Here is a 25,238-nt window from a genome sequence, read left to right on the forward strand (position 1 = left end):
GTGGTGTGGAAGATCAAATCGTAGCTTGGCCCAACTGAAACCACAGGACATAGGGGATGGGTGCAATATTCCACTGGCACTTGGCTCGAGTAGTGTGTATATTATTGCCCAAATGGTTTTCTGTCTTTGACAACCCCTTTCCTCATACCTTGGCTAGGGGGAACGGGGGTTTTGTGTTTTCTTTTTTGAAGCTTTTTTGTCTGTTGTTCTGTTGGTGGTTATTGATTGGGGGTTCCTGTAATACCCTCTCCAGGATGTATGGGAAGCAACAGGAAACACAGGGGACTCATCACCATGTTATTCCTCAAGTCCCAAAGTCCCTAGTTAAGTCTGCCTTCTCATTTCCACCTTTCAGTGTCTTCCTATGTTTGTCTGTTGTTATGTTCAGGGTTTTAGTTTTAAGTGGAAGAACCTGGGAGAAATGGGCTACTTCATCTTCTTGGAAGCAGAGGTCTGGAGGCCTATGGATGTTACAAAGTACTGCTGACTGTAAATTAAAATTTGATGATATACACCTTGCCCTTTAAGAATTCTTCTGCTAGATGATGTGGCTTCCCAAAGTAGCTACAATTTGATTTTCATACTTCTAAAAGTCAAGTGTTTTGCCGCAGTTGAAATTTAAAGATAAGCAAGAGATGAGGCTAAGATGATCTATGTGGTAACAGATTAAAGTTGGAAACATCAATATACATTCATGCTTAGCTTAATATTGCTTCATATTACCTTAACACACATGGTTATGTAGAGAGATACTTATAGATATGTCCATATACGTGGGGAATGTACACACATGTTATCTCTTTGCTCTGTCAGCTGAGAAGATCTAGAAGCAATGACATCCGGGCAGCAATTAGCACACCCCACACCCAGATCCTGCTGTCTAATGCTGTTCTCCACTAAAAAGACCTAGTTATCCTTGAAGAAATAGCTGATTCTAGGACTGGGGCAGTAAATATACAAGATTTATATACAAGGCCATCTTATAGTGTCAGAAAGTAAGGAAGTTCCAAAAAAATATATAGGATGGGGATACCTCAGAGTGGCACACGAGCCACTGAACTGAAAAGAGTTCACAAGGGTCAGGACTAGAGCAATTTGAGGAACAAAGTAACTAACGTAGAATTAGATTATGACCCAAAGTATAAAATAAAAATCCGTGAGTTCTTCTGATATAAATAAATAATTGGATACATAAATAAATGCGGGAGAATAGATAAATCTCCAGTGCAAAAGAATTCCAAATAGTTTATGTAGTACTCCATCGTAAGCATAACTCTCTATTCCTTAGTTGTGGGCTGAGCATATTGACTTCCTTCCAAAAAGTACAATATGGAGAAGGGAAAACAGTAATTTTACAATGGAGAAACCTGAAAAACACTACCTCAGCCTGGTGATCAAGGTCGACCTCAGCATTCATAATGCATATTGATACTTTGTACACTTGATGTGATCTGACAAAATAACCCTTCTACTCTTGTGGTCTTCCTCCCCCAAACACATAATCCCAATATTATCAATGAAACATGCATCAAACAAATTCTAGTAGCGGGCATCCTACACAAGCCTAACTACTCAAAATTGCCAAGGTCATGCAAGGAAAATCTGAGAAGCTATCAAACCCAAGAGGAGCCTAAGGAAACATGGCAACTAAATGTAATGTGATGTTTTGGATGAAATCCTGGAATAGAAAAAGGACATTAGGTAAAAACTAAGGAACTGGACTAATGTATGGACTATAGTAAACAATAATGTATCAATATTTGTTCACTGATTGTTAACAATGTAACATACTAATATAAGTTGATCGTCACAGAGGGAAATGGGTATAGTGTATATGGAAACACTTTATACTATCTTCTCAATTTTTCTGTAAAATTAAAACACTTCTAAAAAATAAAGTCTATAAAAACGTTGTGTTTTCTTGTTTTATGATTATGTGCCTGTATTTCCTAATAAATATGTAAATTTGCTTTGCCTTCCTTGATACTGATATTAAAGAAAATACTAAGTAACTCTGAAAGAATTTGTAACTCCAATTTAACAAGCAATAATTCTGGGTATTAACTTTTTAGGAGAACCCACTGAATAAATCAAAGCAAATTGTCTTTAAAGGCTGAATTTCTTTTCAGTGTTTAATCTTTTCTATGATTAATGCATACCACAAGCATGGTTCTCTTTCAAAGGGCAGAAAACATTGCTCGTAGGCAAGGTCTAAAATACAGTGAAATATTCATGTATGATGCTATAACAACTTTAATGTATTTTATGTTTTCAAAATGATGAAGTGTTATTTCAGTCAATAAAGTATTCACTTTTATACATTTCCTACCCACCTTTTCCCAGAACACCCACAAGGAAATGATACTATCATCTGATATTAGGCTCATCAATTTAAATTGGAGTTTTTGGTAGCTGTGGTTGCCAACGGTACTGGAATGTGTGATACTTTTACAAATCCTCTCCATGGCAAAATCTGATCTTCACAAGGTACATCACAGTACGTGCCTAAGGCCAATGACATAGAGCTTTGTAGCTAGATTACCAAGCATTTTACTTAGAGGCACAATAGAATGTAGAAAAGGCCATTTCTCCTTCTGTCTTTTTCTGCTCAAAGGTCACTCACCATCTCAGAAGTTTTCCATAAACTCAGACTATATAATGTCACTTAATGTGAATGTAGCTCAACATTCTGTTTTAGTACAGCTAATCTCACATTATTTTATTGGTCCTAAATATGTAAATCATCAGCAAAGTTTTGTACTTAACTTTTTTTTTGGATGTGGACCATTTTTTAAAGTCTTCATTGAATTTGTTACAATACTGCTTCTGTTTTATGTTCTGGTTTTTTGGCTGCGAGGCATGTGGGACCATAGCTCCCCGACTAGGGATTGAACCCACACCCCCCTGCATTGGAAGGCGAAGTCTTAACCACTGGACCGCCAGGGAAGTCCCTGTACTTAACTTTTAAAAATAATTAAAATAAGCTATTCAACACATTTTTCCTAAAAAAAAAAAAAAAAAGTAATTCTTCTTAGGCTGGCCCTGGGCACATACATGACTTTGCCATTTTTTCCATGGATTATTTTCTTATCTGATCTACTGTGTCACATTTGTTCTACCTTCTCAAAAAGAAGCATTTAAAAATTCATCTACGCGTTCATGCATTCATACATTTATTAAATAAATCTACTGAACACCTACATACGGCACAGAAAAGGAGGCAGAAAACTAATCTGGGTTGCACAGAAAGTAATGAACTCAGTTAAAATTTTTGGTGAAAACAGGTGTTACTCAATCTACTGGAAATTACATTTCATTATGGGGACTCACACACTCAAGGAAAACCAAGACCTAAATAATAATAAAGTAATAAAAGCACTAGCCATTTACTGAGTGCCTGCTTTTACCTGACTCTGAAACTCTAAAATCATTACGGATGTTTTGAGGATTGTCTGATATAATTGTAATTTCTATTTTACAGATGAAAATAACAAGGTTCAGAGACATTAGGTTACTTGCCTAAAGTGAAGTGGCCCAGAAACTACACAACTGGAAATTGAACCTTAGATTTCATAATGCCAAAATCTGTGCTTTTAATCACAATGTGTGTGTGTGTGTGTGTCTGTGTGTGTGTGAGAGAGAGAGAGAGACAGAGAGAGAGAGAGAGAGAGACAGAGAGAGAGAGAGAGAGACAGAGAGATAGAGAGAGAGAAAGAGAGAGAATGTGTTTAATAGAGAACTTCTGAGAAATGGCAAGAAAACTGCCAGGTACCCATAAAACAATAATTTAGGAGCTTCTTACTATACAAGTAATTGTTAATCATATGGCTGAACTAAGGATCTCTCACTTTTGAACTAAGAAATCAAAAGCTTCCAGAAGTTGAGTCTAAATTTTACACTTACATAAGATACTTCATACAGAATGCTAAAGTATACTAACTAAAGAGTTCTGAAAATACTGGAAGCATTCATACTAGTATGATTTCATAATGTGGATAATAGAGGATTTAAGAAATTGGCAGATGCAACTGCAGACTCATTTCTTATCATTTCTGTGAAGGGCAAGATAAATCAATAAAATGAGAAAAATGAAAAAAGAATGGCTAGCAATTTTAGGTAGTTTGCTTCATCTCCATACTAGGAAAGACTAAGCAAAAAAAAAAAACTTCTCGAAATTTTATTTTGAAAGCACCTACAAGTGTATATGGTCTTTTTATACCAAATAACTTGGAATTATGAACTGTCCAATAAGTCTAATCTTCTCTGATGATAAAATTGCTGGCTTTATTTGAAACTATGAAATGAAAAGTGAGGTAATAATCAGAAATTCTTAAGAAAAGGAGTAGACAAAACAAAATTCTAAGAGTTGTGTCAAAAAATATTTTGAAACGAACATAAAATCCCCATTACTGGTACAGAGCTTTTAAAACTTTATCTTGGTTTTAAGCTTTAATAAACATTGATATGTTTACATAATTACTGTCATAAGGAAGACACAATTTTAGGTCAGCTTTCTTCATTCTTTCTTTATTAAGCATTATTTTATTTTGCTCCATCATCTTGTAATTATAATATAGTAACTGTGTCACTTTCTACTAAGTGGATATAATTTCCTAAACTGTTTTCCTATTCTTAACAATTAAAGGTGTTTCCAATGTTTTGTTATTACAAATGACATGACAATGAGCATCTTTATATAATAATTTTCTGGATTATAAATTATTTATCGGCATAAGCTTCCAGAATTAGAATTAATGTGTAAAAAGCTATTAACATTTTTATCTTGCTAGACATTGCCAAATTACTTGTCAAAAGATGGAACCAAATTATATTGCAAAAATCTTTGCCAACAGAAAACATTATATACAATTTTTGATTTTGCTGAATTATTAAGTTGGAAACCTATGTTCCATTTCTTTGAATTCTTTGATAACAGCGTGCTGCTGCAGGCTGCGAGGGCAGCCATGTCCATGAAGGCTCCCCAGAGTTGGAGCGGGGAAGTGGAAAAAGGTAAAAAAAAAAATACTAATTGTATTTTCCCTCGATTGTTATCTCTCATTCTTTTCTGCCTCTGTGTAACTTATATCCAGGTAGCTGGAGAAACATCATGTGGCAGGGAAAATTGGTATTCCAATAAATTAATAAACACCAACTTCAAATGGATTTTCAAGACTGGAAATATTGCTCTGACTTACAGTAAGTTCTTTCTAATTCTCCTTAAGGACTATTTTCTTAGAAGCTTTCCCTACCCTCCTCAAATTTTCCTCCATCCTCTCTACTTCCTTCACTCTGAGCTGGTGAGGCGCTTCCTAACTCATTAGGAACACAGAAGTCAGTAAAGAGTCCACTGCCAAATCCGTTAATTCATTAGCATTTGCATTGATCTTTCTATTCCCTTGCACTACAGGAGTTCAAGTTCAAAGGCCACGTGCACTACAGATAGCATTTCATTTTCTCTCATCTTCTCAAGTACTTCACAGCACTGCATTTTCTACAACCCATCTACTCCTTATGAATGATTCTTGCCAAAATTCAACCTCATTCTAGACTAGTAACTCCAACTTAAAATGTTAAAACTATACGTGTAACACGAAAGCCTCCCTCCTCCTCTAATCCCTGCATATCTTCTTTAGCCAATTCATGTCTGAACTTTTCAAAATTGTTATCATCATATATTGTTTCCATTTCCTCACGTCCCATCTACTCTATAATTTACATCCATCTGACTTCCCTCACCGTAATCTCTCTGCCCACTGTCCTGAAATTTTACTTATGAAGGTCACCAGCGATCTCCATGTCAGTATAGCCAATGAATAGTTTTTCTCCTATTTCTAGGCTCTTTCCTTCTTTAAAAAAGAAAAAGAAAAACAAAAACCATTTTTTTTCCTCTATCCTTTCACACTCTCATCATCTTCTGTCCTGGTATATTTTACTGGCTTTCCGTGTTTAATCTGATTTCTAATATTCTATGAGTTTCCTTTATCTTCAGTGGAATAAACCACTATATGAAGGATTATTCTCAACAGTTAGTTCTCATAATAACAGTACTAGTAGCAGCAGTCAATACTTCTATAATGCTTATCATGTGCCAGACACTATTCTAAGACACTGTTTAAATACATATATATAGACACACACACACACACACACACACACGAAGTTTTCCTCCTCATAGGCGTATGAAATAAGCCGATTATTATACCCATGTTACAAATGAGAAAACGGAGGCAATGAGAGGCCAAGGTCACATGATCAGTACTTGGTGAAGCCCCGCCTGAGTTAATGCTGGAACTTTAGAGGAGACAAGTTAAATAATGTCTCACAGATTGGCCTTAAAAGTGAGCAACACTTAATTAATGACTTATGAAAGTATCAGAAAAAAAGGGGACATTTTAAATTGAATGGGATCTACTAAGTCATGGATCAGTAACTAAGAATGACTCTTATTGAATGAAATTATTTTTCATTATTCTTTTGAAAGAAGAATAATCTTGTGTTAGTGTTTCACAGTTTTTTTTTTCATTCACATATTTATTCTTTATTAGACACACATTTCCTACACACCTACGTGCCAGTGTCCGCTGCAAGCCTTGGAAGCAAAAAATTACAAAGTCCCTGCTCTTAAGCAAATGTCCAGTGGTGGAGGAAGACAGAGTAAACGTGTAAATAAATGTTGTACAGTGACAGAAATACGACTGGACAAAGGGATGGAGAGGCACTGAGGAGGCAGGTCTCTTTGGTCAAGATAGTAGTGGTGGCGTTTGAACCGAGACCTTAACGATAAGAGGGAAATTGGTCTGGGTAGATGGATTAGCCAATCTAAAGCTGGGAGAGCAAGAAGTAGAGCTTGTTGCATCTGAGGGACTGAAAAGGACAACTGTGCCTCGAGCCCCATGAAGGTCAGGGAAAGATGTAGTAAGTGACCAGAGCACACGGTCCCTGTGAGCCTGGCTAAGTAGTTGAAAATTTCATCTCTTTACAATAGATAGCCTTTAGAGGTTAGAAGCAGTGCAATAATAGCGTCTGATTTGTGCTTTTTAAAAGACTACTTTGACTGTTGAATGTCCTACAAAAGCAAAATACCTGTGTCTCTATGAAGCGCAGATAGTAAATTTTAAAAAGCCCAATGAGCTCATAAGCAGTTGGTTGACTAACTGTTATCATTTATCTTAACTAGACTTCATTAATAGAAGCTTGGTGACCTTGGGGTCCTGGGACATATTAGATTAGGGCAACCCAGCTATTTTCAAATAGTGTGATTTGAAGAATCCTTGAAATTGTTAGGGTCCAGGAAGATTATTTTATTGCTGGGGCTGGATGGGAAGTTTAGAATAAGAAAAGAAAGTATGATGGCTGGCTTCCATCTATTCTCCCTTTCTCTGGGAGAAATGATGGTGGGGTGACTACTTTGCTGTTGACCCAATGCTTCAATTTCAGAGCTGGTTCAATCCAGTAACTATTTGCTGAACAACTATTATATGTTAGGCACCCAGCTGGAACTGGGAATATAAAGAGAATAATTAATAAGAAAAGCAGGTATTACTAACAAGAGACAGGCACTGTGCTAATGCTTAACACCCACCATCTCAAGTTACATCAATTTACACACTAACCATATGAGGTAGATGCATTTATTATACCATTTTCCAGGTGAGAAATCTAATCCCTTTAAGGGGCTTAAGTTACTTCTCCAAGGTTACACAGCTAGTTAGGGGCATAGGCAGTATTTGGACTCAGGTCTGGTATCAGCACCAATTCTCTTAGCCATTATGCTCTCTAAGGACCTTACTTGAGAAGTTCAGATTATACATATATGGGTACAACCAACCCTAAGACCATCTGGCAAAACTGGCTGCTTGAGAAGTCCTGGATTTATGTAAGATGCTCTTGGAATGGAGAAGATCGTGAAGGAGGGTCCCCAAAACACACTCTCTATACTAAGGGGCAACAGAAGAGAGAAAGAATTAGCCTACAGCAGTATGATATTGAGGACCAAGAAACAGTGTTTCTCTCTTTTGTGAACAGTTATTAAATTATTTCTACTTCAGAATATCAGAAAGAAATCACAGGACTATGGACAGTTTGCTGAGCCACCCTATCTATCTTAGCGTGAATCCTGGCAGGTGTAGAGCTCATAGTATGACCCTGGCACCTAAGTGTAGTTAAGTAAGCTTTCATTTTTCTTCGGCCTTAAAGCAAAGCAGCTTTCTGATAGGTATAATTTAGGAAAGTCTTCCAAGAAAATAGTTAAAGTCCACTTTAAATATCTCAGAGAAAAGCAATTTTGCAAAAGATCTATCAGCAAAAGCAAGGCCAAACACACCAATTATTTAGTGAGACTTGTATTGTTATATCATTGCTCATGTTGTTTCTTTATGCATTTACCTGGAAGAAGGCTTTTAATGTTCAACAATTCTCAAAGAGATAAAGACCCACACTGATGTGCCAGAAAGAGCTTTGCCCTGGAATTAGATCAGTTTAGGTTTGGCTACTTACTAGAATTAGGTAACATTCTTAATCTTTCTGAGCCTGTCTCCTATCTGCAAATAGGGATACCACTATCTATTACAGAGGGATGTGGTTAAATTAAATGACACATGTAAGTGAAATATATCCTTCCAGGCTGAGAACATACCTAGTAAATGTTAAGTGATCTGCAAATATTCTGCTTTCTTGAAACGGATGAAACCTGTTATCATGATTTTAACCAATGGTCTAAATATCAAGACAATATTTAGTTAAAAGTTATAGTTGTTCTTTCACTGTCCACCTGCATTTTAACATATTCTAACCTATTCTCCTTGATAAATTGTGTCAATATTAGTAACATTTGTCATTTCAGCTATTACTGTTCATATGTTTAAAATATTTCAATGTGATATAAGTCGTTACTCAAAGGGATGCCTAGCTGGCTTTGTCAAAGATTTATTTTAAGTAAAAATAAAAGACTCATTTTCACCAAGTTTGACTGAACAGTGTATTCATTAACTGTATGAACTTTCTGGCCAACCCAATACAGTAGCCAAGACATGGAAACAACCTCAGTGTTTTCTTGTGGATGAATGGATGAAGAAAATGGGGGTGCATACAACCTACTATTAGTCAGCCATGATAAAGAAGGAAATCTGGCTATTTGTGACCACATGGGTGGGTTTGGGGGGCATTATGCTAAATGAAATGTCAGACAGAGAAAGATAAATACTTTATGATCTCATATGTGAAATCTAAAATACTGAACTCATGATAGAAAGAATGGAATGACGGTTGCCAGAGCTGGGGGTTGGAGGTGACGAAAATGACGGAAGATGATCAAAAGGTAAAAACTTCTAGTTATAAGACAAGTGAGTAATGGTGATGTAATGTACAGCTCGGTCACTACAGTTAACAATACCGTATTTTATGTTTGAAAGTTGCTAAGAGAGTAGATCTTGAAAGTTCTCATCACAAAGATAACATATGTAATTATGTGAATTAAGGTTAACTAAACTTATTGTGGTAATCATTTCGCACACTATATATATATATATATCAATCATCACATTGTACACCTTGGACAGATACAATATTATATATCAATTAAATCTCAATAAAACTGCAAAAAGTTCATTTATATTTTAGCATAAATATATCAAATTGGGTTTCTTGACAAGATGAATAATAACTATAGATAAAAGGAAATAAGATATTGTTGTTGCTGTTGTTTGCTTTTCCAGAGTGCAAAACACTAAAAAGGGGGGAGGTGAGTATGGGCTTGCAAATGCTGCTCCATGGGCCCTAATGCTGTGATACAGACATTTAGTCCAGATCTGAAAGACAACTTGAGTCATTTCAACAAATCTGCAAAACAGTCAGGTTCAAACATGAAGAGATGAATAGATATCAGTAAATTCTTTTTCACACTGCAAGCAATCTGCCTTCAGCTTTCAGCAAAACCTCAGTTTTCGGGTTACGAGGGTAACGGTTCTGAAGCAACCAGTACGATGCTTACACCAGTGCTTTCTCCCCACGATGAATAAGTTTTCAGCCTCCCCACCAGTGCTCATCCCTTCTCCCCTTAGCGTCTTGGCCAAAATTCAACCATCAGCCCAGAAAACCCTGTCCTGGTTTCATTGCCTTGTACATGACCACGTTATTTCAATCACCTTGGCACATTTATATTCCCTACTTCCTAAGGTAGGTAGTATATATATGAGATTTTAAATAAAAGAATGCCTGTAAAGTACTTAATGCTCAACTCCTAGCACAATATGAATATTCCGTAACTGCTGACTAGCATTATTATTATATCATTTACATTAAAACTAATCTGTACTTTCTTTCACACACCCATGTTCTTTGTCCCCAACTGGGGTAAAGGAAATAAATGAACACTTATTATCTACAGTGAGAGCATAGAATGCAGTGTAGGCTCTAGAATTAGTGGTGTTCAAGCCTGAAACTGACCTGGATTTGAATTCCAGACCTCTCACTTACTTAGACTTTACTACGCCTCAGTTCCCTTACTGATAATTAGAGATAATAGACATTTCAGGGACCACGGTAAGGATTAAAAGTATTATAATGTTCGGATCCAGATAGGGCACTCATTACCTCATTTAATGTAAACTGTTAGATAATCTGATTGAGTTTTGAGAATCTGATAACGGCTCTGCATCCTTTTGCTAAAAATAATTAGATAGGTAGATAACTATTCATAGCATTTTGCATATAATTCCAGGGCTTTGCTAATATGAAAATCAATCAAAGGCTTTAGTTGGAACAAAGAGCTCAGAGAAATTGTTATGGGGCAAGAATTATAATTCTTCTTGAAATATAGACTATCATCCTGGAGAAGAAAGAACAACATTTTAATGTGGTCAAATTTGGGTCAAAACCATGCACTTCCGTAATGGCGTTTCTACCGGGTCTTGATCTGACTGGGATTGAAATTTCTGACGTTACTGTCCCCATCACAGACTTGAAGACCTGGCAGACAATCAAGTGCAACCTATAGTTAAAGGTCGCTCATCTAAAAAAATGGGTATGTTACCACCATTCTGACAAGAGCATTATGAAGACTAAGAAAAAGCACAAATAAACTCTCCTAACACCTGACAGCCAAGTAACACATCTTTCAGCTCTTTCAATTCTTTTTCCTTCTTACCTTACTTATTTCCTTCACGTATCTGATCTACTCAACCATGTGATGGTCTTCATCTTCAGACATCTTGCTGTCTGGGCTGTTCAACCCTGTGACAGTAAAAGCACACTCACTAGGGACTAGGAGCTTGAGAAGGACTTAGAAAATTGTTTGACACCTGGAAAACATGGCTCCAGAATAGGAAAAAAAATCTGCAAAATTGAGATAAAAACTTGTGTAATTAATATTTTCAACTAATATTACTACAACAGCAATGTTACTCAGCTTTCATATAGTTATCTATAAATTATATTGGATATGTGACTTGGGCACATTTTAATGCATTTGATAACATTGAGGGTAAAGCTTCTAAAAGGGCAACTGCCTAGGACTGAGGAAGGTTTAAAAATGGCCCTGCACAGAATGAACTAGAAGTGACTTCAATGGGAGGGTGAGGCAGAGATGCTGGACCCGGAGAGTGACAGAGCAGGGGTACATTGGAGAGAGCTTTCCTACACAGGAGAGCCAAGAATTTGTTACTTATTGAGTGGGGAGCATGAAGGTAGGGGACCCTATAATGAGAATCCTAGGATTGCTTCTAGATTTCTAACTTGGATAAATGACAGGACGGTACTCTTTGGTGAACACTAAAGGAACAGCAACAGCAGCAAAAGTCAATGCCACCTTTAAAGTAAATTTGGCAGTCTTCTCCTTTTTGAATGAGTGAAAATGCATTAATTAAAGACATACACATTCACACACCTGCTAATATCTGCTCTTCTGCAATCATGTGTTTTCTGTAGAGCGTCTAAATATCTATTCCAGTTGAAGTAGTGCTTAAATACTTCAATATGCCTCTTTTCAGCCAAAAAGAAAAACTGTCTATGACTGTTTCAACATATTTTAAATATATGTATAATCATTGCCAACTTATCTGCTCTGCAGATACTAGTTTCCTATACGATATTTAATATCTCCCTTTACTGAAAGTGTCACTGCTCAGTATTATGATTAATGTTTTTCATTTTTATTATATGTCTGAATGTTAGAATTATTGATTAATCTCTTTATTAATGGAATGATCTTCAGCACAATGTTAAATACTCTTCTTCTCTACTATTATTTTTTTTTTTTTTTAAACATCTTTATTGGGGTATAATTGCTTTACAATTGTGTGTTAGTTTCTGCTTTATAATAAAGTGAATCAGTTATACATATACATATGTTCCCATATGTCTTCCCTCTTGCGTCTCCCTCCCTCCCACTCTCCCTATCCCACCCCTCCAGGCTGTCACAAAGCACCGAGCTAATATCCCTGTGCCTTGCGGCTGCTTCCCCCTAGCTATCTACCTTACTACGTTTGTTAGTGTGTATATGTCCATGACTCTCTCTCGCCCTGTCAAAGCTCACCCTTCCCCCTCCCCATATCCTCAAGTCCGTTCTCCAGTAGGTCTGCGTCTTTATTCCTGTCTTACCCCTAGGTTCTTCATGACATTTTTTTTCCCCTTAAATTCCATATATATGCGTTAGCATACGGTATTTGTCTTTTTCTTTCTGACTTACTTCACTCTGTATGACAGACTCTAGGTCTATCCATCTCATTACAAATAGCTCAATTTCATTTCTTTTTAAGGCTGAGTAATATTCCATTGTATATATGTGCCACATCTTCTTTATCCATTCATCCGATGATGGGCGCTTAGGTTGTTTCCATCTCCGGGCTATTGTAAATAGAGCTGCAATGAACATTTTGGTACATGACTCTTTTTGAATTATGGTTTTCTCAGGGTATATGCCCAGTAGTGGGATTGCTGGGTCATATGGTAATTCTATTTGTAGTTTTTTAAGGAACCTCCATACTGTTCTCCATAGTGGCTGAACCAATTCACATTCCCACCAGCAGTGCAAGAGTGTTCCCTTTTCTCCACACCCTCTCCAGCATTTATTGTTTCTAGATTTTTTGATGATGGCCATTCTGACTGGTGTGAGATGATATCTCATTGTAGTTTTGATTTGCATTTCTCTAATGATTAATGATGTTGAGCATTCTTTCATGTGTTTGTTGGCATTCTGTATATCTTCTTTGGAGAAATGTCTATTTAGGTCTTCTGCCCATTTTTGTCTACTATTATTATAATGTTATTTTAAAGATTTTCCATACAATTACTTTAAATGGGATTTTCAGACTTTTTCAGGCTTTTCGAAGTCAGTAGGATAGGCTCCAGTGAGTAAAAGAAATGCTGAAGAACAACAATATGAATTAAACAAACTTAAGTAGTTAAGAAAGCACTAACCTAGCCATTGAGAAATATATACTAATATTTACATAGTATGTACATATAAATCAATAGTTTCAAAATGAGATAATCCACTGAACAAAATATCTTAAAATGTGAATTAAAAGATGTTGTAGGGCTTCCCTGGTGGCACAGTGGTTGAGAGTCCGCCTGCCGATGCAGGGGACACGGGTTCGTGCCCCGGTCCGGGAAGATCCCACATGCCACAGAGCGGCTGGGCCCGTGAGCCATGGCCGCTGAGCCTGCGCGTCCGGAGCCTGTGCTCTGCAACGGGAGAGGCCACGACAGTGAGAGGCCCGTGGACCGCAAAAGAAAATAATAGTAAATAGAAAATAATAATAATAAAAAAATAAAAGATGTTGTAAAACCTCTATATGATTAAAATACAAAAAAATTTATAAGCTTGGAATATAAATAATAAGTGCATTTTTGTCTGGGAGACGAGTTGTTATCTGGGAAACCTCAAGACATTTTGTAGATTATCGAAATCACGTTACTATCGATCTTGAGCATTTCTCCTATCAACTCTATAATTAGTACTGGAAATTAGCATTATGACTCTATTTCACTATCAGGAACACTGAAGAAACTATGTAAAGTGCTAAACCTTGGTTTTAACAAATAGAACACAATTCATCTGAAGAAGATGTTACAATGAACTGAGGAATTAAAAGATCTCAAAGTAGAGAAATTTCACTGACTGCAGTATAAACAACTTGAGGGTAGAGAGTTTCTGTTTTTCCTGTTTGCCCTCCAAATTTTGGAACAGTGTTATATGCACGGTGCAGGGTAATAAGCAAATATTTAACAAATGAAAAGTACTGAATTCATTACCTTGTGGTACAAATTAGGATTTCTTTTGTACTGTAACTAGAAGGTTTTAATTTCAGCATTATGACTTATTAATGTCTTTATGTGATTCCCAGTTCTGTGTCAACCAAACTTATTTGAGTGATAATTAGAGGACTTCATGTTTATCCTATCTTCTAGGATTTCACTTTTGCATATCTGTTAATTCATAATTTTGATATTTTTAGAGCACAACCAAAGACTATAAAAACACATAGAGCAAGCACTTGCTAAAGAACTCTAAATATGAACTCAGATATGAAATTAGAGCCATGCTTGGTTATACTTCTAAGTGCTTCATCTAAAGAGAGACCTGCAACACTGCTGCATGAATTAATCACCTAGGGTGACTTTTAAACCTACCAACAGCTGGCCCCTCTATCATATCTGATTTTATTCAATAGTCTAAATGATAATAATTTTTTGATCAAGAACTTTATTTTACTGGTTGTAAAGGTGCGCACATGCAGGCGCACACAATCACCAGTGCTTTTAAAAATTGCGGGACAGAATTAATCATAATTATTGAGTTTAAATGTCATTTATCAACTTATTAAAGTGCAAGCAAGCAGGGAAAATAAGCTAAAGACAAGTCTTTCGTTTTTCAATTTATTTTTAAAATGTCTTGTAGAAATCTTTATGAAATTAACACAAAATGGTGGTACCAAAAATCTTTTTGCTTTGTTTATTCCCTAGTCTGTGGCAATGTAAACAGTGCAAGTTTACCCAGAATTTAAGTTAAGGAAAGCTATACTGTATTAAGTTTAGCCAAACATTGTCTAACTTGCAATCATATTTTTTTCAAATAAATAAAATTTCTATTCTCTTCCCTCTCTCCTCATCTCCCTTAAGGTATGTCAACTCTAACCCCGCCCCCCCCCATACACACAACTTGTTGCCTCTGACATTATCTCCTCTACTAGACGCACTTTTGTACTTATTGCTACACAATAGTTCAACAATAAAATGTGATAAATGCAGGCAAAGGTGTTTCAAGAAAGAAGGTAAATGTCCTTACACATTTTCAACATAGAAACAGAATTTTTCAAAAATGAGTTACAAAACAGCAAAATTTTTAAAAAATTAGTTATAGATAAAGTTTGCAGATAATGTTGTCATTCCTCTTAAAAGAAGAGGGATAAGGCACAGAAGAAATGTAGTGTTGAGGACAATGCTGTCGTTATTACTTGTTTACCGTTTGATGGTGGGTAAAATAATTAATTTCATTGGGTTTCTCTTTCTGTGCCTCTAAAATGTGGATTCCCAGGCTAAGAAAATATTTCAAATCTTTTCTAGGTCGAAAAGTCACAGACCTTAGTGTCTGCGTACCATTTACAAAGGCCACATTTTCACAAAAGATAGCATTCTTGGAAAACACCTTTATAGAAAGAAAAAGCTATATTTAGAAAGTCCACTCGGTGTCCAGGGTTTTCTGAAGTCGTACTGCTGTTTATAACCAGGTGTAGGCCAGGAGGACAACACATTTGCTTTAATAACTGTCCAGATTTCTTGGAGTTAAAGATAAGTTTTTCATTATTCTGTTGACCTAAGAAATTACTGAAAATAAGAATTGTTCTAATTTACTTATTGAATTGCCCAGTTCTTACCTGGCCTGACATGAAAGGTGATTTAAAAGATTGCATTTAAGTTTGGACATATAGCCTTCATCCTGCTGTTTCATCACAGACCTCTTACAGGATAAACACGTGCAACCATTTTGAGTTTCTGAATGCGAGTGCTCCTTAGAGTATCTGCCCCTTATAAATTTCTTGCCAACTTACTCCACTTTGAATGCAGGTAGAAATTTATAAATTTATCCAAGAACTTATTTTTATTTTTATGAATCTTACTGGTTTTCTTTTAATACCGAGGACTTTATCAAATTCATGGACATTTGATAGAATAAAAAGCAAAAGCATAATTAGGAAAAATCCAAAAACCTCAAATAGAAAATAAGATGCTATGTTGTTAGTAACAGAAATTAGCACAAATGGACTGAAAAACTGACCACCATTGTAAACTGAGCTTTTAACTAGGGGAGTCGCCAGGAAAAGGAGGATTACCTGACTCAGGGGTCTTCTCCTCTTTCTTTGCCCTCTTTTAACAATCTCGAAAATTAAAGAAAGGCTGAAATGACAATAAAAATAATTTATTTCCCAAACCAAAGTATAAATAGCAATTTTAGTCGCTAGTGATTCTGAAATTGCCCTGAACTTTGTCCTTATAAAAATGCTCCAAGAATTACGTTTTGCAAATCCACAGATTTACTATCCATATTCAAGTCATTTATGTAGACAAAGAATGTAGCCAGCCTTATCGGTAACACAGGATGTTATAACCATCAAGCCATCAGCCACTGAAGCCACACCCAAAGCCGCACCCTGAGGGGATTCAGGATGGAGAAAACAGGATACTGGCCCTAGATAAATAAAGTGCAAATCAAGGGAATGATTCCCAGGAGACCAGATTCTTGCATCTCACCATATATAGAAAAGTGCTACATTTATTAACTTAAGATGTCTAGTTTCTTTAATTAACAGTAATCTTTTGATGTTCCAACTACCTGTTTGTTTTTTTGCAAGAACCCCTAAATACCCTGTGCCCTCCCTTACCTCTTCAGAACAGTCCCTCAGAGCTATCTGAGAGGCTGTCTCCTGACTTCAGTCCTCAGTATGTCCTCCACATAAAACATAATTCTCAACTTCTAGGTTGTGCATTGTTTTCCAGTCAACATTTAATTGTATGGCTCATGTGGGTACTATGCCTAAATGTAATGGGATGGGCTGTAAATTATTAAAACTAGATAAATTCTGTCAGCTCTACCACTAGCTGAGATCCAGGCTTTCACCTCTGGATACCTCTGGCAGATATGGGGTCTGTGTTGGTCTTAAAATTATTCTTAGAATAGTGGGGACTCATTCATTCTTTCAACACATTTTATTGCTTATATTCTATGTGTCAGTTACAGTGCTGGATCTTGAAATACAGAAGTTAACACACGAAAATACAAGGATAAAACACATTTTCTACCATATTAACTTTTTTCATTCATCAATTCATCCCTAAGTCATTCAACACGCATCTTCTTATTGAATACTGATGAGGGGTCAAATGCTATGCTAAACACTCAGTATATAGCTGCAAACGAGATGGACAGGCCCTGATTTTGATGTCACTACTATCTTTTGTCCTGCCATATAATGGGACAGCTTCATTATTCCCTTTACCCTAAGTTTTTATCACAAATTGCTAATGAAAATAAAGCTGTTAGTGGAGTTTCAACATGCATAGGTAAATGAGAACACAGAACTCCCCTTTCTCATGTCCCGTTCTCCTCCTTCTAACTCCCTATGTGAACTCACTTTGGGCCAAGGACAAGAAGCTGTGACCCAATAAGAACCAAGCTGATTTCCTCACACTGACTGGGGCTATTGCTCACTTAGAAGGCTTGATGCTTAATTTTGATAAGCAACTAGAAGACCATGGAGACAACCTATAAAAATGATTTGTCTTGGGAGAAAATACTAAAGAGGGTTAATGTGCTGTTCCACATGTCTAACCTCCTGGGATTAAACCACAGGCACCAAGATCACCAAGTGTACTTGGCAACAATGAGCTAAAAAAAAAAAAAAAAGCATCATACTGTTATTGTATTCATATTCCCCCAAGGCGCTCTCTGATAAACACCACAACCTCTAAGAGAATTGAGAACAGCTTCCTTGTGGGGTAGGTTATATAATATATATGCATCTTTTTCCAAGCAGTTAAATCATATCCAGCTATCAGCACACCTTACTCAAGGTGATCGTAATGTATGAGATTAAATGTTCCTACCTGATCGGAAACCTTCTTGTCCTCAATTCATTGGCTGTACTGGATTTTTTTTCTTCGGTCAGACCTTCAGACTTCTACCAGAAATCGTTCCTTTGGGGAAACCAGGCCTTCCCAGAAACTCAGGAAACTGAAATGGAGACAACAAGAGAGAAGGAAATTATTTGGACATATAGACCTCAATTGTTTGGTTTTAAGTAAACGTCCAAGCAAACATCTTCTACATGGTATAATAACTTTAGGGAAATTCACGGTTTATAAGTTTGGGTACTCATAAACTGAGCATATTATGATAAGAGTACAGGTTGCATTTTGTGTCTTCAACTCAAGCAAAGGCTTCAAAAAAGGCCCAGTTATCCTTTGTTCATTAAGACACAAAGAGAGGGCGAAAAGGGCAAGTTTCAAAGTCTTTTTCTTTACAATTTACTTCCTTTCTTCAGTCTTCAACAAGATCTTCAGGAAATTAACTTTACTAAAGTTAATTATTCATAAAATAAACATAGGAACCTGCAGAAGACTATTTCACAGAGACCTGTAATGTACAATATCCATTGCATACATGCACCATGAGCTTGTCTTTTCTAGCACTGGCATACACAAAACTCTGTGTGTGTGTGTGTATGTGTGTGCACATGTGTGTCTCTTTTTGTGGTGGAGCCATAGGGAGAAAATAAATCTATTGGCTGCAATTCACTGATGTACAAAGATTTAAGGGTAAAGGAGAAGGTAACATCAAGTGAAACAATAAAGTCATGAGGTTGTGGTTCCATAATAATAACAATAGCAGTCTTCTGTAACCAAGGGAGCAGGCTCCTCAAATTATAGTCACACCTGTTAGACCATCTGCCCATACATTTCACACTATCATTAATGGAAAACAAATGGCACTGTCTCTCCTTCCCTTTATCCATTGGCCATCCTCATATGAACTCTTTTTCTCTTCAAGGTCATGCTCTTTCCTATCTATTGGAAAATATAAGGATTTAGGAGGAGTGATACGTAATGTGCCGTGCCTTGGTACTTGTACCAGTGACGGCTCTGTAAGGAGCACTGGGTTGTTAGGAGGCTATCAACTCAGTTCCCCTAGAAGCAGACCTTGAGGCGATAATTTGAGTGCAAACTGCTCATCTGGGAGGTGCTTCCAGAAAACTCAGAAGTGGAGTGGGAATTGAGAATGGAGGCATGGAAGGAAGCCAACAGAGGTGCATTACCGAATAAATTACTCCTGCAGGGAACTGCTGCCAGTACTTCAGGCGAGTTCTGTGAAACTCTACAGAACATGTCTCAGAGTTATCCCAAGAATCGGTGAGAAACTTGAAGTACTTATCTTCCAGTCCCCTCTGTCCTTGGTTGAAAGCTACACCCAGATACATTAACTCCTGTACACTTCTGGCCTGCCCTAAGGTGGATAATTGCAGGCGGCAGCATGATTCTATCAGCATATACTGGAATGATGAGTGCTGGGGAGATATGAGTGGAGCATCGAAACCATCTAATACAGTCGGGGCAGGAGATATTAATTATTGGCTTGAAAGTCCAAATGGATAACCTTAAATTCCTGGGTTTATGGTTTTACTTTGAGGTATTTAAGCAGGATGTATGAGTAAAAATTTCCTCTGTTAAATCAAGTTTAAGGTCCTAACTCCCTAATCTTCTGGAAAACTGTGGTATCTTTTAACAGATTTTTGAAAAGTAACATGATTAAGATTTCAAATTGACCATTCATTCATTCACTCATTCAACACACATATATTGAACACCTAAAGTATGTCATGGGTTAAACTAGGCACCAGTGTTACTGTTACTAAAATCATTATAGTGCCACCTACAATTCAATGTATTGTGACACTCAAATAAGAAAATCCATAGTTACCGTAAAAGATATTACAGAGTGCTATAGGAAGACACAGTAAGACCTTAATTCATGCTGTGGACAGTAGTATATGGGCGATATCAGTAGGGCTTCCTGTAGAAGGCAATTGAAATGGATATGTAACATGAAGGAAGGGTGAAGTTTTGAAGAAAAGAGAAGATAAATTCACACTTACCAGAAAATGAATGGTTAAGGATCAGTCCAGAAAGGAGTTCCATTCATAATCAGTATAAGAAATGCTCACTGGGGCTTCCCCGGTGGCGCAGTGGTTGAGAGTCCGCCTGCCGATGCAGGGGACACGGGTTCGTGTCCCGGTCTGGGAAGATCCCACATGCCGCGGAGCGGCTAGGCCCCGTGAGCCATGGACACTGAGCCTGCGCGTCCGGAGCCTGTGCTCCGCAACGGGAGAGGCCACAACAGTGAGAGGCCCGCGTACCGCAAAAAAAAAGAAAAAAAAAAAAAAGAGAGAAATGCTCACTGGCGTGTAGGAAAAGAAGACAATGGAGAGGGGCGTAGAAGCCAGATCATGCATGGTCCATGTATGTATAGTAAGTGCTATGGTCTAGTCTTTGTGTTCCCCTCCAAATTCATACGTTGAAATCTTAATTTCCGCAGCTGATAGTATTAGTAGGTGGGGCCTTTGGGAAATGATTATGGTATTAGTGCTCTTATAAAAGAGACCCCACAGAGCTCCCTAAGCTCTTCTGCCATGTGAGGATACAATGAGAAGTCTGTGATTCAGAAGAGGGCCCTCATCTGACCATACTGGCAACCTATTCTTGAACTCACAGCCTCCGGAGCCGTGAGAAAAAAAATTCCTGGTGTTTATGAGCCACCCAACCTGCAGTATAATCTTACAGCAGCCCAAAAGGACAAAGAGAGTTTGGATGTGAGATTTTCCTCCAAGAAAGATGGGAATCCATTGAAGGATTTTACCTGGTAACTTAGAAGAGAGAAAAGTTTCATAACACAATCAGGTACTTTTATAAGAAAAATTTGTTTCTTTTTCAGAAAGATCACTCTGGAAATACTGTGACTAGATTTTTGGAGAAGTGTGATGGCAGGCCCGGATATAGAAAGATGAGTTGGTAGTCCATTAATATAAGTCAAACAAGAAAGTGGATATAAAAAGTGTGAATTTGTGGCTGAGAGTTCTTTTCTTTTACTACTTGAAAAATGTTATGTCAATGCTTCTGACTCCATAATTTTAGACAAGAAATATGCTGTCATTGGAATTGGTTTCTCAATAAGTGATGCATCGTTTCTGCCTGTCCACTTTCGAGATTTGTTTTGTCTCTACTTTTCAGAAGTTTAATTATGACGCGTCTTGACAAGGATACCTTTGTGTTTTTCCTCTTTGGATTTGCTCAGATCCTTGGATGTGTGCTTATGTCTTCTAAAAAATTGGGAACGTTTCAGTCATTATTTCTCTGAATACTTTGTCAGTCCTACGTGCTCTCTGTTTTCATTCTGGAACCTTGATGATATGAATGTTAGTGCTTTTGTTACTGTTTACAGGTTCTTGAGATCCTGTTCTTTCTCCCATCTCTACCCCTCAGCCTATTTTTCTCTGTACATGTGGTACATTGTATTGATCTCTTCTAAGTTCATGATTCTGTGCTTTGTAATCTCCACTCTACTCTTGAGCAAAGTTTTTTGATTGTTGTATTTTTCAGTTCTACTGTTCTCATTTGTTTTTATTCTTATAACTTCTAGTTCTTTGTTCACATTTTCTATTTTTCCCATTTCCGTCAAGGAACACATAATTGCTAATTGAAGCATTTATGTGACAGCTTATTTAAAACCCCTGTCTGATAATTTCAATAGATGTTTTATCTCAGTGCTGGTGTAGGTCTATTGTCTTTTCTCATTTATTCTGTGATTTCCTGCTTCTTGGTGCCATGAGTATTTTTCAATTGGATTCTAAACATTGTGAGTTATTATATGACTCTGTATCCCATTTAATTTTATTATTACTTTTTAGAAGGAAGTCATCCTATTGGAGGTGGAGTATGAGGACTGGGGGGTTACGTACAGATTTCCACTGGGCCCTACTGTCAAAACCCCAGCAAAAGTGGGCACTTACATTCTCTCACTGCAGACAGATCAAGTAGAAGTTCAGCTATCCTACTGGCCCTTCTGACACCTTCCCCCCAAAAGTGGGAACATTAATATCATTCTGTTGCCTTTTAGTAGGAGTGGAAGTTCATCTCCCCAGTAGATTTCTTGACACCAGGGGAGGGGAGAGGTGAAGTGTTTGCTGTGTTTGCTGTCCTTCCTCCCACTTCATTCCTTCTTGTTGATGCCGGGTGTGGGTAGAGGGTCAGCTACCTGCTGGCCCCACTGACACCAGGGTAAGAGGAAGAGAACTGCCAACTAGCCCTGCTTGTGCCATCTCATTCTGTCTTACTGCCTCAGGACGGTTATGGGGATTCAGCACCCCATTGGGTCTCACGGACACCATGTGTTGGGGGTTAGTGGGGTGCCTACTCCCTCCAACCTGTAACATCCTATTCTTATCGATGTCAGGGAGAGACGGAGGCTAGGTCCCACCACTGGACCCCACGACTGTGTGAGGGCAGCCCAGTGTTAACTAGCCTGTCAGGCACCACCTTTGAAAGTCTCTTTGCTAATGCAAAGGGGTGGAGGCTCAGCTCACCACTGCACCACACTGAAACAGCCCTGGTGGCGAATCAGAGCGCTGCCTCTTCTGGAGGGCAGGAGTGGGGTGGTGTGGAAGATCAAATCGTAGCTTGGCCCAACTGAAACCACAGGACATAGGGGATGGGTGCAATATTCCACTGGCACTTGGCTCGAGTAGTGTGTATATTATTGCCCAAATGGTTTTCTGTCTTTGACAACCCCTTTCCTCATACCTTGGCTAGGGGGAACGGGGGTTTTGTGTTTTCTTTTTTGAAGCTTTTTTGTCTGTTGTTCTGTTGGTGGTTATTGATTGGGGGTTCCTGTAATACCCTCTCCAGGATGTATGGGAAGCAACAGGAAACACAGGGGACTCATCACCATGTTATTCCTCAAGTCCCAAAGTCCCTAGTTAAGTCTGCCTTCTCATTTCCACCTTTCAGTGTCTTCCTATGTTTGTCTGTTGTTATGTTCAGGGTTTTAGTTTTAAGTGGAAGAACCTGGGAGAAATGGGCTACTTCATCTTCTTGGAAGCAGAGGTCTGGAGGCCTATGGATGTTACAAAGTACTGCTGACTGTAAATTAAAATTTGATGATATACACCTTGCCCTTTAAGAATTCTTCTGCTAGATGATGTGGCTTCCCAAAGTAGCTACAATTTGATTTTCATACTTCTAAAAGTCAAGTGTTTTGCCGCAGTTGAAATTTAAAGATAAGCAAGAGATGAGGCTAAGATGATCTATGTGGTAACAGATTAAAGTTGGAAACATCAATATACATTCATGCTTAGCTTAATATTGCTTCATATTACCTTAACACACATGGTTATGTAGAGAGATACTTATAGATATGTCCATATACGTGGGGAATGTACACACATGTTATCTCTTTGCTCTGTCAGCTGAGAAGATCTAGAAGCAATGACATCCGGGCAGCAATTAGCACACCCCACACCCAGATCCTGCTGTCTAATGCTGTTCTCCACTAAAAAGACCTAGTTATCCTTGAAGAAATAGCTGATTCTAGGACTGGGGCAGTAAATATACAAGATTTATATACAAGGCCATCTTATAGTGTCAGAAAGTAAGGAAGTTCCAAAAAAATATATAGGATGGGGATACCTCAGAGTGGCACACGAGCCACTGAACTGAAAAGAGTTCACAAGGGTCAGGACTAGAGCAATTTGAGGAACAAAGTAACTAACGTAGAATTAGATTATGACCCAAAGTATAAAATAAAAATCCGTGAGTTCTTCTGATATAAATAAATAATTGGATACATAAATAAATGCGGGAGAATAGATAAATCTCCAGTGCAAAAGAATTCCAAATAGTTTATGTAGTACTCCATCGTAAGCATAACTCTCTATTCCTTAGTTGTGGGCTGAGCATATTGACTTCCTTCCAAAAAGTACAATATGGAGAAGGGAAAACAGTAATTTTACAATGGAGAAACCTGAAAAACACTACCTCAGCCTGGTGATCAAGGTCGACCTCAGCATTCATAATGCATATTGATACTTTGTACACTTGATGTGATCTGACAAAATAACCCTTCTACTCTTGTGGTCTTCCTCCCCCAAACACATAATCCCAATATTATCAATGAAACATGCATCAAACAAATTCTAGTAGCGGGCATCCTACACAAGCCTAACTACTCAAAATTGCCAAGGTCATGCAAGGAAAATCTGAGAAGCTATCAAACCCAAGAGGAGCCTAAGGAAACATGGCAACTAAATGTAATGTGATGTTTTGGATGAAATCCTGGAATAGAAAAAGGACATTAGGTAAAAACTAAGGAACTGGACTAATGTATGGACTATAGTAAACAATAATGTATCAATATTTGTTCACTGATTGTTAACAATGTAACATACTAATATAAGTTGATCGTCACAGAGGGAAATGGGTATAGTGTATATGGAAACACTTTATACTATCTTCTCAATTTTTCTGTAAAATTAAAACACTTCTAAAAAATAAAGTCTATAAAAACGTTGTTTTCTTGTTTTATGATTATGTGCCTGTATTTCCTAATAAATATGTAAATTTGCTTTGCCTTCCTTGATACTGATATTAAAGAAAATACTAAGTAACTCTGAAAGAATTTGTAACTCCAATTTAACAAGCAATAATTCTGGGTATTAACTTTTTAGGAGAACCCACTGAATAAATCAAAGCAAATTGTCTTTAAAGGCTGAATTTCTTTTCAGTGTTTAATCTTTTCTATGATTAATGCATACCACAAGCATGGTTCTCTTTCAAAGGGCAGAAAACATTGCTTGTAGGCAAGGTCTAAAATACAGTGAAATATTCATGTATGATGCTATAACAACTTTAATGTATTTTATGTTTTCAAAATGATGAAGTGTTATTTCAGTCAATAAAGTATTCACTTTTTTTTTTTTTTTTTTAAACATCTTTATTGGGGTATAATTGCTTTACAATTGTGTGTTAGTTTCTGCTTTATAACAAAGTGAATCAGTTATACATATACATATGTTCCCATATGTCTTCCCTCTTGCGTCTCCCCCCCTCCCACTCTCCCTATCCCACCCCTCCAGGCTGTCACAAAGCACCGAGCTAATATCCCTGTGCCTTGCGGCTGCTTCCCCCTAGCTATCTAC

This window comes from Delphinapterus leucas, unplaced genomic scaffold (assembly GCF_059928025.1).
Source record: "Delphinapterus leucas isolate spDelLeu-1000000601 "Yukka" unplaced genomic scaffold, BTC_Dleu_Yukka2 spDelLeu_asBTCV2_sq40, whole genome shotgun sequence".
Taxonomy (NCBI): Eukaryota; Metazoa; Chordata; class Mammalia; order Artiodactyla; family Monodontidae; genus Delphinapterus; species Delphinapterus leucas.